The 15723-nt window shown below is 41.7% G+C and overlaps 1 long non-coding RNA gene across 1 annotated transcript in view; it reads right to left on the bottom strand.

The window, feature by feature from the left end:
* Nucleotides 1-1063: 1063 nt before the first annotated feature.
* Nucleotides 1064-15723, bottom strand: part of LOC113477390 — a 39521-nt gene continuing 24861 nt past the window's right edge. The window contains exons 3-4 of the long non-coding RNA XR_003397887.1: nt 6952-7165; nt 1064-1266 (exon numbers count right to left, since the gene is read on the bottom strand). This is a non-coding gene — a long non-coding RNA (uncharacterized LOC113477390). The remainder of the gene's footprint in view (nt 1267-6951; nt 7166-15723) is intronic.

Genomic DNA, 15723 nt, shown 5'->3' with positions numbered 1-15723 from the left:
AGGCAGCCAACCACACCAGCAATGGGAACTGCTGAGGTCACTCTTCAGGGACATCAGAGGGCTGGGAAGTGTGTAGAGAAATAAATCAACAGAGCTCAGAAAACTGGAGAAGTGAGGCAGGGATGCAACATACCCACCTGCAGATTGAGTTGCAGCACTGATAGGAACCAGAGATGATACACTTAGTAAAATGAGGGCATGGAGCATCTATCACTCTTTCTCCAGCTTGCCTGGAATATGTCATTTCCTACTCAGCCTGCCATTTCACAGCTGTGACTTTTTCATCATGTTCTTTACAAAAGAAAACAGGTCTGGTCCCTAAAGAAGACTTACCACAGTCCAGCCCCAAGTGCCCACCTCTAGCTGGTCTCTCTCTCTTCCAGCTGTCCATCTCTTGGTTTTAATGAACTGAAGCCATAACAAAGTTTGAACAACACAAGGGCAATTCAGTACTGGATTTCTTTCAACAGCGCTAATTCCTTTGGCCTTTACAGGAGCATTGAACCAGAAACACACCTCAAATGGGTAGAGGGTAAAACAACCCAAACAAACAAGTAGGGGAAACAAACTGGAAGGTTAAAGAAAAGATAACCCGTGCCTGTCCTTGGGAAAGTAGAGTGTTTTCTTCCAGCTCAATTCACCCTGTGGCCAGGCAGGTCAGGACTGCTGGTACTGGGTAGCTCACCTATGAAAACAAATATTCCCCTGTTGGATAAAGTGCCACACTGTTGATATTCAATGCCTTTTCAGCTTTTAAGGCTCTCCAGACCAAGTAAAAATCAGTCAGGCTAATTAGGATGTGCAAGTCTTTTGTCCTGATTGTGTTTTGTCTACCAATGTACATGTAAGAAAGCAGGACTTCCAGGAGGGTGCAAGAACATGCAAGAGAGAGCGAAGAGGAAATGAGTTTGTGAATGCACAACAGACAGATGAGTGTGTGTATATGAGAGACAAAGAGACCAAGGAGCCTTTGCTTATCATTGGAGATATATTAGAATATTTCTTCTTTTTGAAGAATGACCAGAATGACACATGAGAAAGAAACAGGGATAACGGGGCATTTAATTTATATAACGCCTTCCACGGAACTATATAAATCACATTGCCTGTGTATGACTACGTCTGGAAATGATGAAGAGAGATAACAGATAAGAGCACAAATCATCAGCTTCTGCAAAGTGATATGCAGGGCTGTAGATTTCCTTCCAGGCTGGAAGTCAGGTATCCCAAGAGACACTGCATGTGCAGCCAGAGTTGTTGTCTTATCTGGAGGAAAAAAGTCACCAAACAGTACAGTTAGAGATTTATCAGCAAAAGTGCACTGTCTCCCTATGTGCAGCAGCTCCTGACTCTCACCAAATCCAAAACTGAGCAGAAGAGGGGAAGTAAAAGCTGCCGTTGCTTCAGACACCAGTTGGAAAATACAGTGACTCACAGCTGATTGCTGGCCCTCCTGGGTGTTGTCCAAAATCTGGCCATCTTTGGCAGTCCTTGTGGCAGATTGTCTGCTACGGCAGGGAGTTACTTTGGACTAGCCATAATTTTTGGACAAGAAGTGACTCAATGTTAAGAGATGCCTCTATAATCTGTAGGAAATCAAGTGTGAGATATTGTCCTTGCCTGACATCATCAATTCTCTCCAATGAAGAGCTACTGGGTTAACAGTTTAATTCTTTCTCAGTTCAGTTTGGACCTGACACAGTATCATGAAAGGAAAGTATTTCTAATGCCACTGCTGGGTTTCTATTGTACTCTTTCTTGCCAAAAGAGGACTCTTTCAGATATAGAAATTATTTTATGTGGATCAGCAGTTTTTTGGAAGACACCACATCTCTTCACCAGCAATAAAAATCTATGAGCTTGTCTATGGACTTCTTAGGTGAGTCAGTGAATCTAGAGAGCTTGAGAGTCAGTCTACATATTAAACTGAAGAAAATATAAAACAAAATCAGTTTATTATAGTGCAAGTCTATAGCTGAAGAAGAGCTCTAAGTTCACAGGCAGGGTTATTCCCTCATGCCACTTACTGCGTTTCTGAAAGGCATACACTGACCAAGGAAAAAGAAAACCTCTAAAAATAGGAAGGAAGCTCTTATTCCAGAATGAAAAACACTATTTTCATGCACCTGAAATTAATAAAAGAAGTCAAACTGAGTGCAGAGAATCACTGAGGCAAAATAGAAACCATATAGTTGCTGAGAGAAACAACTCAAGATGTCAGTTAAAATGGCTTAATTTCTAGCAGTGTGTTTTTACACTGATAAAATCCTTAAAAAGGTGTGTGTGCTGGACTTGTGACCCCTGTGACATTCTAGTCTCACACACTGCATGCTGACATAAGCCTGCTCAAGCAGGGTGAAAAATAAAGCTTTTCATACCCAGCCTTGGGCTTCTACACAGTTGGCACAAATGTATGATACCACAAAATAGTAAGGACCATAGCAGGGGAGACTCAGACCTGTTTCTCTTCACTGTTTCTCTGGGATGTGTTTCATGGGCATGTCCCAGATGAGTTTGGACTGAAACACCAGGGCTGGTTGAAGGCCCAGCTGTTTCCTTGCCTCTTGCTGGCTGAAGTGAGGCTGATGAAATTACTTGGCTGTGCCAATCAGTTGAGCTGCAAGCCTGCTTACCGTCAGGACAGCCAAACACAGATATGAGATCTGCCTGGAAGACAACTCATAACAACTTCCTTCTGTCAGAAGCCTCAAACCTGAAAATCTTCTTGTTAGGGGAAGTGAGGAGGAGGAGCTTTTGGTTTTATTTCCCTTCCTATGCAACTGTGACTTGATTCTCCATAACGAGATAATTATACTTTGTTGAAATGCCGCCCTTAAGTGGAAGCCAGGGCTGTCAAGATGTACAGAGCATGTACTAACCAGAAACACATGCATAAATACATTTGCATGTATTTATACATACTTACGTGCATACATATGTGTGTATATACATATATTTTGAGTTAACATAGCACTTAGGGATATGATGTAGTTGAGAATGGTCAGTGTTAGGTTAATGGTTGGACTAGATGATCTTCAAGGTCTTTTCCAACCTAAACGATTCTGTGATTCTGTGTGTAAAACTGTATGCATTGGACCTGGCCATCCGTTTACTGAAGGAAAACGTTCTGTGTCTCAGAATGTTACTTGCAGTTATTCTTTAGACTACATCTGGACCAGGATTCAGGCACTTTCCCAGCTGTAGCATGAATTTACTAGTGACCAGGGGGTTTACAAAATAGGTAAGACAGAGTAGATGAAGTGCAGAAGACAGAAATAAACCTGGGATCCATAGTATTAGCTTCATTTTTACAAGGAAAATTAAGGCTTCTTCATCAGAAACATATTTTGCCATTCCTGTCCATCAGTCCAAATGCAACAATGAGGTTATTGAAAATTTGCCCTGTTTTAGGGGTCTGCTGTTTGCCAAGGATTCAACCATGTCTCCCTGCTTTGTACACAATAGCAGTGGGGATTCACATGGGGACACTTAAATAAACTAACATCAGGCTTGTTTAGCTTCTGCAACCAGACAGTATCATGGCCACAGCTTTTTACTAGGAACACCAGTACTAATACAGTTGTTTCCCCACTTGAAGGTCCTGCTTCACTGTCTGTATGGATTCAGTCTTTAGCAGAAGTCATGGTGAAATCAATGGATGCTTTCCTGTAGCAAGAAATGTAGTAACAAAAGAAAGGGGCCTATTGATGCTTAGTTATCCAGTTATTTCTGCTCTGTAGAAAACCTGGAATAATTTAAGCATCAGCTAAGCACATACCTGGCCCACACTGTACAAGGTCACATGTGCCCTGCACCACCTAAGAATTCTTATATCTTCCTGTATCCAAACAGAGTTTATCCTAGTAGAAAATAAGTACACACACAAAAAAAAAAAAAAAAAAAAAAAAAAAAAGGTGCTAACTGGGAGAACAGAGATTTGCATAGTTTATGCCCTTCTGGGGCCTCCTAGCTGCTTTCTTAATTTACTTTTTTTTTTTTTTTTCCCCCTGTATTGTTGCTAAAAACTAAAAGTTGCATGCTAAAAGCTCAGCCAGGGCCCTATTAATGGCATTGAACATTTTTGGTTCTGCTTAAACTTCAAATTCTTCACCAGAGGAATTTTGTTCATTTTCAGAAATGACAAAATGTCATTCCTGATCAAGGATACAAGTTCCAACAAATGTTGGCAGGAGTGTAATCCCATGTGAATGGCAAATAAGAGAGCCTTGCGCACTTTCAGTGCTTTGTTGTCATTCTACTCTGTTGTGCTGTTTCTAAGAAATCTGTTAGCTGTCAATACGGAGCTCAGGTACCTTGTTAGTCTCACCTGCGTGGTTGAAAGAACTGCTGTATATGATCTTCTGCAAGAAAGCAGCATATCCGTTGGGGTTTTCTTCCTACTTTGCCAGAAATTGAGTCTTCATCAGCTAACAGTCCCTCCCAAGAAATGTTGTCACAGTTTCCTTGCAGATAGCTGATACATACAGTCAGTGACCTACTCAAAGCTTTCAAGTTCTGTTTCACCCCCCCCAGTATCCGCAATCCTGTTCTAAATTACACCAGTTAGAAAACCCTGCTGCTACTATGTTTCCAGGTAGTTTGACCCTTCCTTCAACACCTCATTTTTCCCGATGCTGCATAAGGCTCACAACACAGAAATATCTTTCATCTCCTTCAGAGAACTCCCATTTCAGGAAGGTCCCCAGAAAACTGCTTTCTTAGCTGGTGTTGCAAGAAGAGCCTCATGGTACAAAAAGGGAAAAGCAGAGGTGGGATTCCTCTGTGTTTCTGGCTTTTAATGCAAGAAGTCATGGTCAAGTGACTCAGACATCACTTTGTATGATCACCTTTTAGCTAACTTCTGCCTTACAGTAATTAAAAAAAACCCCAAACAAACAAACAAAAAAAAAACCAAACCAAAAAAAAAACCCAACAACAAACTTTGTCCAACAGGCAACAGACTTCCACAAGACTTGGTAATCTGGGAAATATTTGTGACTGTCATGTATGACCTCAGCAAAACGCCTTGGGGAAAGCTACCCAAAGTTATTATGCTGGGACTTGCACAGGTAAAGAGCCAGCTCTTCTCTCTGTGGGAGGTCTGAAATGTGTTGACTCAAAGGCCGTGATGCAACAGCCTTGAGGAGGAGCAGAAAGCATCCTGCTCGCCTCCACCTCCCTGCTCTCACACGGATCACATTCCACTTAGAGAATTGAGTCCAGGAAGGCACATAGGTACCCTCAGACCAATGGGGAAAAAACCTTATTAGTTGGGACAGCCTGAATTTGAGTGTGAGCCTTTTGGCATACATCCATCATAATAACTGTCTGGTTTTCTGGCTTTTTCTGTGCTGCTTCCAAAATGACACAGATGATGTGTGTGTACAGAGCTGACTGCCTATCATTGCACTCAGTGACTTACTCTGAACAGGACATGGTAGCTAATCTGCTGCAGTATGGTCTACTTAACAGAGTAATGTGAAGCACTTTTTTTCTGTTGAACTTACTAAGGGAAACTTGGTATATACAGGTAAAGCATGGTTGCTCCAGTTGATATTTAGCTTAAACCGCAACACAACTGGAGGGCATCCCTCTATACCACTGCAGTTCTGTTGGCTTCACACACTGATCACCCTCAAAGCAAGCAATGAGATATCAGCAACAACAAGGAATCAGAATCCATTCTGTGTTGTATTTTACCTGGAAGATGGCTATAAAATAAGAACATAAACTTGTCTCCACCCACTGTGGCCAGCAGCAAATGTTCAGGGAAAGAGTGTAGAACCAGGCAAGTCCACAGCTATCTGCCTTCCACAGTGGGATACTCCTACCTTCAATCTTTTCAGCTTATGGTTAAATAGCACAATGCATCTTCCAAGACTTCATTTTTTTGTGAACTACTTTATACCTTTGGCTGTCACAAATTCTGGAGAGGCAAGGAGCTCTAGAGCTTGGTTATGCTTGTGTGAGAAAAGCATTTTTATTTGTCTTAAAACTCCTGCTTGGTAAATTGGTGTAATATCTGATAGTGTGTCAGATACAAGCTCATCAAGGAATCTCTTATGGTGGTTTAAACATCATAGATCACTTTTCTAGGTTCTACACACATGTAGTTCCCAATAACGTTTTGCAGTCTGTGGAGTACATGTTGGATGCTAGAAGTCAGTTTGTTAGCATGCACACATGAGACTGCATCTGCTATGCTGACTCATGAGTGAAAGAGCAATTAAAATCCATTGTATAGTAAACACTGTGTAAAAGAGAGGTGAACATAGCCAGTCATTTGTCCAATATAATTCCTTGCACAAATCCCCACTCCAAGCTGCTGTGTCACTGTGCTTTGGAGCCTGGATATGGTTGGGATGAATTTAATTTCCTCGGAATGGCAGACAATAGGTTAGAGTCCATACCTGGAGGTTTTGGAAAAAAGATCAAAGACAAACTTGCTGAGATGAGTGCTCTGCTCTGAAAAACTCTTATTCCTTGTCCTTAGACATCACTACCCCTAAACACCGTTGTTGATAGCTTGTCAAATACAAGATAGATACACCCTGTTAATCATTGTTGGTACAAATATTACAAAATACAAAAACGGCTGAGACATCTCCATTAAATGTTATAGACTAACAATTTCAGAGAGCTAGGGTAGGGAGTCCAATGAAAGCCTAGCACAGCAGAAAATACCCACCACAGTCTGAGGAGATCCTAATGCACAGGAAGAGAAGCAGTGTTGTCATTAAAACAAATGTAGTGGTGCTTATGACTTACATGGTGTCTCTCTGCACTTTTCAGCCAGTGCCTTGTGCACCAGGGCTAGGGAAAGAGGGGTGGGTGACAGCTGGTTTGAATTTCCTAACTTGTCAGACACCATTCTGTGTCTAGATATGTATCTTTTTATTTGTGCTGCCTATGCAATGCTCATCTCCCCAGTGAGAGAGAAGAAGTGTTCACCTTCATTAGATGCTGTTTCCAGGTCCGGTGAAGACAAGGCATGCACTCAATAGTCCTCTCACTGGTATTATCTGGATCTCCTGTAGCAGGGCTCATCAAAGACTTTTGTGCTGGAGGATAGCGAGTGCTGCTGTGAGGCTGTGTGCTCTCAAGCTAAGCTGCTCCTCACTACAAACGAGGAGTGGTGCCGCCGACAGGGCTGGTTTCCCAGCTACTGAAATGCAGAGCTTCGCCAGTTTACATAGGAAGAGAAGACTATTCAGGTCGCTGTCATCACAGACAAGCCAAGCAGTAAATGTTTAATCTTGACAGGGCCCTAGAGTGTCACCTCCACATGCCACTGACTGTTAGAGGCTTCAAAATAGTTTCCCAATATTCTCTGACAAATTAAGACCTATGATAAAGACTGAGAGCCAGTACAAATAAATAGTATGTAAAGGGAAGAAGAAGAGACCCATGGGAAGCCCATGTCCAGAAACAATGATGCAGTAGGAAAATTGTTACTTAAAATATGAAATAGCCCTAGGAAGCAGGTTGCAACTCACACACTACAGAAGAAAGCAATAGTCCTCTCCTTGCAGGGTCTTTATTGGCCCCAAATCAAGTGATGGGCTTACCTTGGACATCATGAACAAATACTCTACAAGACTGATGCTGCCATGTCAGTATTATACCTAGGACCTCAACAGTTTCCCATGTTTTCCCAGTATTTATTTTCAGCACTTCTCTAGCACCCTACTGACTAGTTATGATCTGAGAGTAGTGGAGATGCAGCATGTCTGGAAGGACTCAGACTGCCTGGGCAACAGGCAAGTGAACAATTCAGCCCTTGCAAAACCGCTTCTGTTGGCATTGCATAATCCTAGGGAGCTAATCCAGAGTTAATCTGAACAACATGCTAGGTCTCTGTTTCCAGTGCTGGAGAATCATGGCAGGGCAGTATGTCGTCCAGTGCATTCGCAGGTGGATGTTCTTACAGGTGAACATCCCTCTTTGAAACCTCTGCTGACTATCTGGCAGGTCTTCATAGTTTTATTCACACTCTTGGAGGTGGTTTAAAAAACAGGTCCAACAAAAGCAAAAAACCACACAGATGCATGACTTGGTTGCATGGCAGCATTATATACCCCCTGTGTGTCCCCCTCACTTGGAGAATGGGGCAGAGGACCTGCCCATGGATCTTGCATTTAGTGGTCATGGCTCAGTTTTCTGCAGTGGGTGATGAATACACCATGTCTGTGAGACCGTGAAGGTGAAAACATAAAGGTGTCCCATGAAGGTGTCCCCACCACAGATGCCTCTCAGTAGTAGCCCAGGATGGGTTTAGTCTGTTACTTCCCAGCTTTTTGGCTATTCTGGAAACTAAGTCTTTCCATGTGCTTAGCCCAGGAGCACCTTTCAGGACACTGGCCTCTGTAATGACTTCCTCTCTACAGTCTTTCTACAGCTGTACCTTCCTTGACTTCAGGTGTACCCAACACCACAATCCATGTCTTTACACCCAGGAAAAACTATCACTGAGCCAGTAGAAAGCAGGTCTCTAACTGTGCTTGATCTATTTTCAGCACTTTTCCTTTTTTTTTTTTTTTTTTCCCAATTATGTGAGACCAAAATAAATCCAGGCAAAAAATCTGCTGACATCTGGGAGGGGCTTGACTGCAGTGTTGGATCTTCATCACCTACTAGGATTGCTTCACTGAGCCCAGTGCTTCCATGAAGCTGGTCAGGGCACCTCGGCTAACTCACACCCTCTGTATATTAGATTTACACAATGATAGTTTACAAGCTGGCAGGTGGCTGACTTCACTGTACCTACAATTAAATCCGGAGTTCATTAGTATTACAAATTATTTAATAGATTTACTTCGGCAATTTCACTCACTTGCCTTTTAAGACAGATTTTATCGCTTTCTATGCGTATATCCATTTGAGAACATCTTTATTTCTTAAATGAAGAATCAAAGTCTAGATTTTAATTTGAAGTAAACCTTAATTCATCTCTCAATTGGAGAAAAAAATAGCAAACCAGCATATTTTCTCACATATTGTTTGTGGGGTTTTTTTTCCAGTCACAGAATTTGCTTTCTAACCTTGGGGTAAAATCATTGTGTGGAAATCTACTGCTTGTTACTGGTGAAGTTGTTGGTCACTGACTTTGTCCAGTATGCATAACCATTATGCAAAGCTGTGCAGCATGTAGCAAATACAAGTTAATCTCAAGTGCAATCCTCAGAAAGACACTTGGTTCCTGTGACTGTGGACTCTCCTGACTAAATTTCTCATTTCAAGCAGTGGTTGAATGAACAAGACTAAATCACCTCAGTCTGGCATCTTCTGCAGTCATTTGCCTCAGGGAAAGTTGATGTTTTCTTCATCACAAACCATTTCTAGTGCACACCAGGAAACAGCCCATGTCAGGAGACACCTCACTTTACTTTTTATAGTTACTTAGCTCCAGACTTAGGTCTGGACATTACAGTGGAGGAAACAGGGTATATAGGTAAAATGGACCACTGTGTCATCTGTATGCTGTTGCTTATGACAGAGAAGAATCATGGGTACAGTATAGCTATACAGAGTATAAATGTTAGAGAAACAGTTCAGAGGCTGTGCTAACTTTCCTCAAAGGCATGCTTTGCTACAGCTGTGGGAGAGCATGGGGCTCACTGTGGTGAAACACAACTATTCTTGCTCTGTCCTGAACTAAGAGAAGGACAGAGTAATCCATACTTGGAGGACTGAAACAAAACAGAGGGAAAATATGACACAATCAAAATCCCCTCTTCATTTACCTTGAATGGAACCAGTATGTCCTCATTAACAGCTGACACTATTTTGCATAGCAACAGGTACAATAAAATGGACTGAGGCAAAGGAGAAGCCAAGTACCATGTAATGATGTTTCTGTGAATCAGCTGCAGATTAGATTCCATCATGCTAATTATTAAAGCTGCTAAATGTCTCTTCATGCCAGCATTGGCAAAACACTGTTGTTTCTTTCAAAACACCATCTAGCAATGGGTGGTACTTGCAGTGAAGCACTGTCCAAAGACGCTTCTTGGGACATGGTTCACTACCCCTCCACATGTGCTTGGTACCTTGGATGCAGAACAGTAGCTGGGGAAGTGCACTGCACAGCAGGAGGTATTTTTTCACAAGACTGATTCCAGCCTATAAGGACCCTCTCCTATGCTGATTAAAAGAGTGTTTCTATAAGTCAGTCTTCATCTGCAGAAGCAATTTTGTGTTGGAAAAAGCAGAGTGGCGATGGTCTTCCCAGTACTCCTGTGCCATCTGCCGTATTTCTCTGCTCCTGCTCTTTCTCAGCCGGCCAATGCCGATGAGTAAATTAACCTAGGGAATGGTGTGTACTGTATGCCCAACCACAATCCTCTTCTGTGTCAACACCTTTCACTGGTATAATATCTATGAGGAAGAGAGACGCAGTCATAGAGTTGGTATATGTCTCTGTAAGGATACTCAAAAAGAATAGAAATTTTACAGTTTTGTTTACAAAATGCCTGAGCTGGGAGAAAGTCACAAGTACCACTTTTCTTTTTTAGGTGTGAAGAGAGAGAACAAGTATTCCCTTTTGTGCTGTATTCACAGTCCATCGAGATTATTCTATAGTCCCTGTTAACTTCAGTCTTGGCTACAGCACTCCCAGATCACAGAGATGGGCCAGCAAAGGACTTGAAGACAGAGGGCAGGGTATGGACACCACCTCCCACAGCTGGTCTTAAACCCATGCCTCATTCAGCTCCTACTGAGTCCTCTCTACCTGCCCTTTTGAAGATACTGGGGTCCATGACAACTCCACGGCTGCTTGAGGGTAAATAGTCATTCCCCAGCCCATCATGATGGCTCCTCCCCAGAGGTGTTAAAAACCAAGTCAGTCTTAACCATGATACGTTGCTGTGTAACAAATATATTTAGAGTGCAACCAAAGCACATTGGAAATCATTATACAACATTTGTTTCAATGGACGGCTGTGTGCCATCTGCCTACTGAAGCATGCCTTAATTTGCTCCATGCTTCACCTGGACCTGCATAAAATTCTTGTAATGGTGGATTTTCAAATATGCTGGAACCTAGAGGCCAGAGGGAAAAGCTGAACAGTGGCAAGGCCTGAAAGGGACCTGGAAATCTTTTAAAATATGCATTTTGTCTTTGACGTGATCTTTGTAGTGAAAATGATTTTTTTTTTTTTTTTGGTCCAGACAATTTAGACATCTTTCACAATGCTGGGCATTTTTGAAAATATGTCTTATACTATTTTACAAAAGTGACATTTCTACCTCACCTGTAAAACAACAGGGAGGATCCTCAGACCACTGGATCCTCTGGGACATCTCATCACAGTGCACGGTCTGAGGGTAGATATCCCTTTGCTCCATATCCATATGGACACCAGATTATGTTAAATCACAAGTATGATTTTTTTTAACCTTAATTGACTGCTCTTTCACATTCTAGAGTGACCTCCATTTTAAAAAAATCACAAAACCTGGCATAAGATCAGTTGTAAATAATTCAGAACAAACCTGGACGATTACTTTAGAACCATTTAATACAAAAATAGGACCAAAAAGAGGCTAAATGCCCAACTGTATATTTTCACAGTGAATATCTGTAATGTATTTTGTATTACAAGTTCTCTCAAATGCCTTTTCCAGTGTACTTTATTCTGACCTGTCATTTTTGATCATTTACTGGTTCATCCCAAGATCTTTCTTTCATCTTTTGATATATATGTGAATTTCCTGGATAAAGACAAATCACTATTAGATCATTGTCCATCTCTACATCATGAAAGTAAATTCCTTGCCAATGCTAAGCCAGCATTAGTTGTCCACAAGCCATTAATCCAAAAAGATTAGAAAAGGTCAGTTTTTTAAGCTAATAGTATAAAACCCACATAATATAACATTCGGATAGAAAGTTTAGGAAGTCTCTTTTGCAACTTAATTTAAATCCCCTGTAGACCAAAATGTCTGGATAAAGCCCACAAAAGATTAAAGACACTGGAGGACCTGATTTTCTAACCCATTGCATTTTCTATCCCTGTGCAAATCCACACAAATCTTTACCTCTTTGAAGTCGCTAGCAAATCTCTTGGTCTTTTCAATAGGACTTACAACTTCACTTCTGGTAATTACATCAGCCTGCCACTGTGGAACATCACTCCTGGGAAATGTTAATAATATAAAGCTGGCCACTGCCAGATCCTCTTTGTACCAAAGCCATTTAATTTAAGTAGTTTTTTCTTTTCCTTGTTAAGGACGTGAGGATGTTACAGGCTTCACAGATGCACAAATCATCTCAGAAAGGGACAGGCTGATCCTTTTAATAAGAGTTTGAACCCTGACAATATGTTTCAGAGAGCAGATCGTGGCTAGGCAGTCAGCTCTCGGTGGATCTTTCTTCTCCAAGGCATGGCTTTCCTCCACCTGATACTCTCTCTGTAAATGTACCTGTCAATAAGACTTCCTGCAAATTGCTGCTATTGGCTACATATCTCTCCCCACTTTGCCCTAGGACCCATGTTTGTGCCCAAAGGATCCATGGGGGCTCATCAAACCTGCCAGTCTGTGTCCTTCCCCTGCCTGGCTCAGACACTGTCTACATCTGATACGCTCCTGGGGAAGCTTTGCCTCTTTCTGTGCACCCTGATGGCTCAGCAATAAATGGAATACAAATATGTCTGGGTAAGAAAGTAGGTCACCTTTTGTCAGCAGACTGGACACCCTGATAAATCTTTCCTTTGTGAACCTCTGCAAGTTAATATGTTGCAGTGGCAGATTATGCTGACGGAGTTGCCCATGCCTGTCCAGGGGTACTTCCCATTGCTCACTACTCTGTGTCCACATAATGAAAGGCCACCTTCTAATGGCAGCCTGAAGGGCAAGGAAAGGGAAACAAGATGAAAAACAAGCTGCAAGGAAGGGAAACACACTGTTGAGACCCCTTGTTTTACTTATTAAGCTTCCAGCCAACATATTCCGTTAATGGAAGCATTGTGCTTTACTTTCTTTGTTAGTTTTGTTGTATTTCTCCCTTAATTTAGATACAGACACAAATGCACAACTGTAAATCAACCTAAAGTAACCAAAATGTTTAACAAAAATACTGGAGTTTCTGATGGATCTTGAGAAAGTTAGATTGCAGTCTGCCACGTCTGTATCACCAAACTGTTGTCCAAGGTGGAATTCACTGTAATCCCATTGCTGAAAAGTGCCAAAAGTCTCTCTTCTTCAGTAAAAATGTGCTTTCCTATTTAAAGTGGCACATTTTTATGCCCCGGCAGGTTGCTAAAGCAAAAAGCTTCTTGTGTGCTGCAGGCTGCTCTTACTATTGCTGTTGCCATTTCTTTTCTCTACGGGGGAACTGTTGACAGAGCAGATGATAAGTCAAAGCCCAGATGATGATCTGGGTGTTGACAGATAAGATCAACGGGTTTGTTGTCTCAACCCATGCGCTGTTTATCCAGTACAATGGTGGGCTAATTTCACTGGCACTGGCTCTATGATAATTCCCTGCCATAAAGGAGTTACTACAATTCCACCTGAAAGCTGATGCTGCTCCTCGTTTTCCCCTCTCCCTCCCACCATTCCTCCCCCTCCCTGCCAGGTAAAAGTCAGCTGAAATGCCAGATGCAGAGATTGCAGGCTCCATGGTTTGTTTTGACCCATGTGGATTTGCTTGGAGTATTAAAATTATGTAAGTCTGCTATTGTATCAGCTGCAGGTACTCCTCACTGAACGAGAATCTCTGTTTGCAAGATTTAAGGCATATCACTCCCTAGGCATCAGGAAAAGCATACAGTGATAAACTATAATCTGAGGCTGGAATTACTCTCAATTACATATTAAATCCTGTCTTATTCAAACACCTTTGATGACTTTACAGTGGAGGTAGGCTTGTGTTGCTGAAGGTAAAATCTGGCCTGTTTTCTTCTCTTTCATCACAAGCACAATCTTTTGGGAATAGCAAATAATTTGCATGTCTGCATGACAAAGAATTATTGCACAGAAGAGATAATTAAAAGCATCATTTCATAGTTCTTATTTGAGTCACTTAATTAGTTTTGTTCCCAGGTGCTAAATGAGAGCTTTTCCAGGAAGGAAACAGTGTTTTCTTACTCATCACCATTTGCTGAATTATATCAAATCTCTTACAACTATCTTCTTTGACAAGTGCTTGTAATTTGTTTATTTCTCCAAAAGATATCTCCCTGAAATCATCATCATGAGATAAGGTCTATTCCTCAAGTGCCTCCCTCACACCTCTCCATTCATCACATCTGAGATTTATGCCCTTGGCGATAATCCCAGAAAGATGCTCACTTGTTAAACTCAGCATCAGAAATACGTCTGAAGCAACGTCCAATCACATCAGTGGTGACATCGATTAGGAAGTAGTTGCTGGAAAGTGATGAATATGTAGAGGTACTTTCTGTAATGATTACAGATCATAATTAGAACTGAATGGAAAATATAAGTAGCTTGCCAAGAAGATGAATTTGCATTTTCTTAATGAATTCCCTCTGATAGTATCTATGCTTCTTTCTAATGTTTGTGTTGCACAAACACCTGAGTGATAAGGATTTTTTTACCCACACAGGCCTAGGCTTGGTGAACCAGGTTCAGCGTTGTTCCTAATGTCCAAAGAGGCTGAAGGGGAGGTGAGAAAAGCATCTACCTCTCAGTGATCAATACCGCTGAAGGGCACTGGTCTTCCAGCCACTGTGGTGGCAAGTGCCAGCTCCAGATGAGGTACAGCAGTGAGTTATGTATAATCTAGCAGACTTTAGGGCTCCTCTAAATTACAGAGGACAATGCCCCGGGCAATTGCTCTAACAGGTGAGATGCTCTCCTGCATTAGGTCCTGTGTCCATTCTTGTGAACTTTACGATAAGCAGAGCAGCCTAATTCTATGACCATATGGGAATTATGTCCTTTAACTTGTGCTATCCTGTTTTAGATTCTGTGAGGCATAATTGTTTTAAACTCCTAGGATAAGAGGTAATGAATGCTTGTTACTGCATGACTATCATTAATGCTTGCTATTTTATTTATAGAATTATTTTGGTGTAACTTCTGGTAAGCCATTTCCCCTCTTTTTATGAAAAAAAATGGAAGTTGAGTCTGCCTATGCTAGAAATCATAATGGCCAGTTGTGTTGGTTTTTTGTTAATAAACATTGCTAACTGGAAACTTAAACTTCTTTTATTTATCAGATTGAGTCAGAACTTTAAAGCAGAAACTAGCTTTGAAGTGGGGCCCAAAGTAAGAAAAAAACACAACAAAACCTTTAATGTTTTATCTGCAGGTTTGCTGACCAAATCCATCTGCTTTATTTGACAACTGATAAAGACTGGCAGGTGCTCTAATGAGCCGGCTTTGGCTGCACTTGCAGATCATCCTTTTGAAACCTGCAGCAATGTCGTTTTCCAAATAGCTGAAAGACATGATTGACCTCAATGTCAAATGTCTCAGTGGATGTGTGCATGACCATTCTTGCGAGTATGTGTAAAACACCCTCCTGCACCCCCCTTGCTGCTGCTCCATGACCCCTGCTCCTGTTTACCCTACATACACGCATGCCCTGCCACTGTATTTTGGTTTTTCCCTCTTCCATCTTGGGTCCAGTCTTCCCTGCAACAGGAATTAATCTGTAACTGCCCATATCAGAATGAAAACTTGCAAAATGGCCCAGGTCACCCCCGGGTCTGTGCTACAAGGGGAGAAAGGAGCTGGCCTGTGCCCTGG

Source organism: Athene cunicularia (assembly GCF_003259725.1).
Source record: "Athene cunicularia isolate RWA chromosome 2 unlocalized genomic scaffold, athCun1 chr2_part1, whole genome shotgun sequence".
NCBI lineage: Eukaryota > Metazoa > Chordata > Aves > Strigiformes > Strigidae > Athene > Athene cunicularia.
The sequence above is the reverse complement of the archived record's forward strand: the minus strand, read 5'-3'. Positions and strand labels throughout refer to the sequence as shown.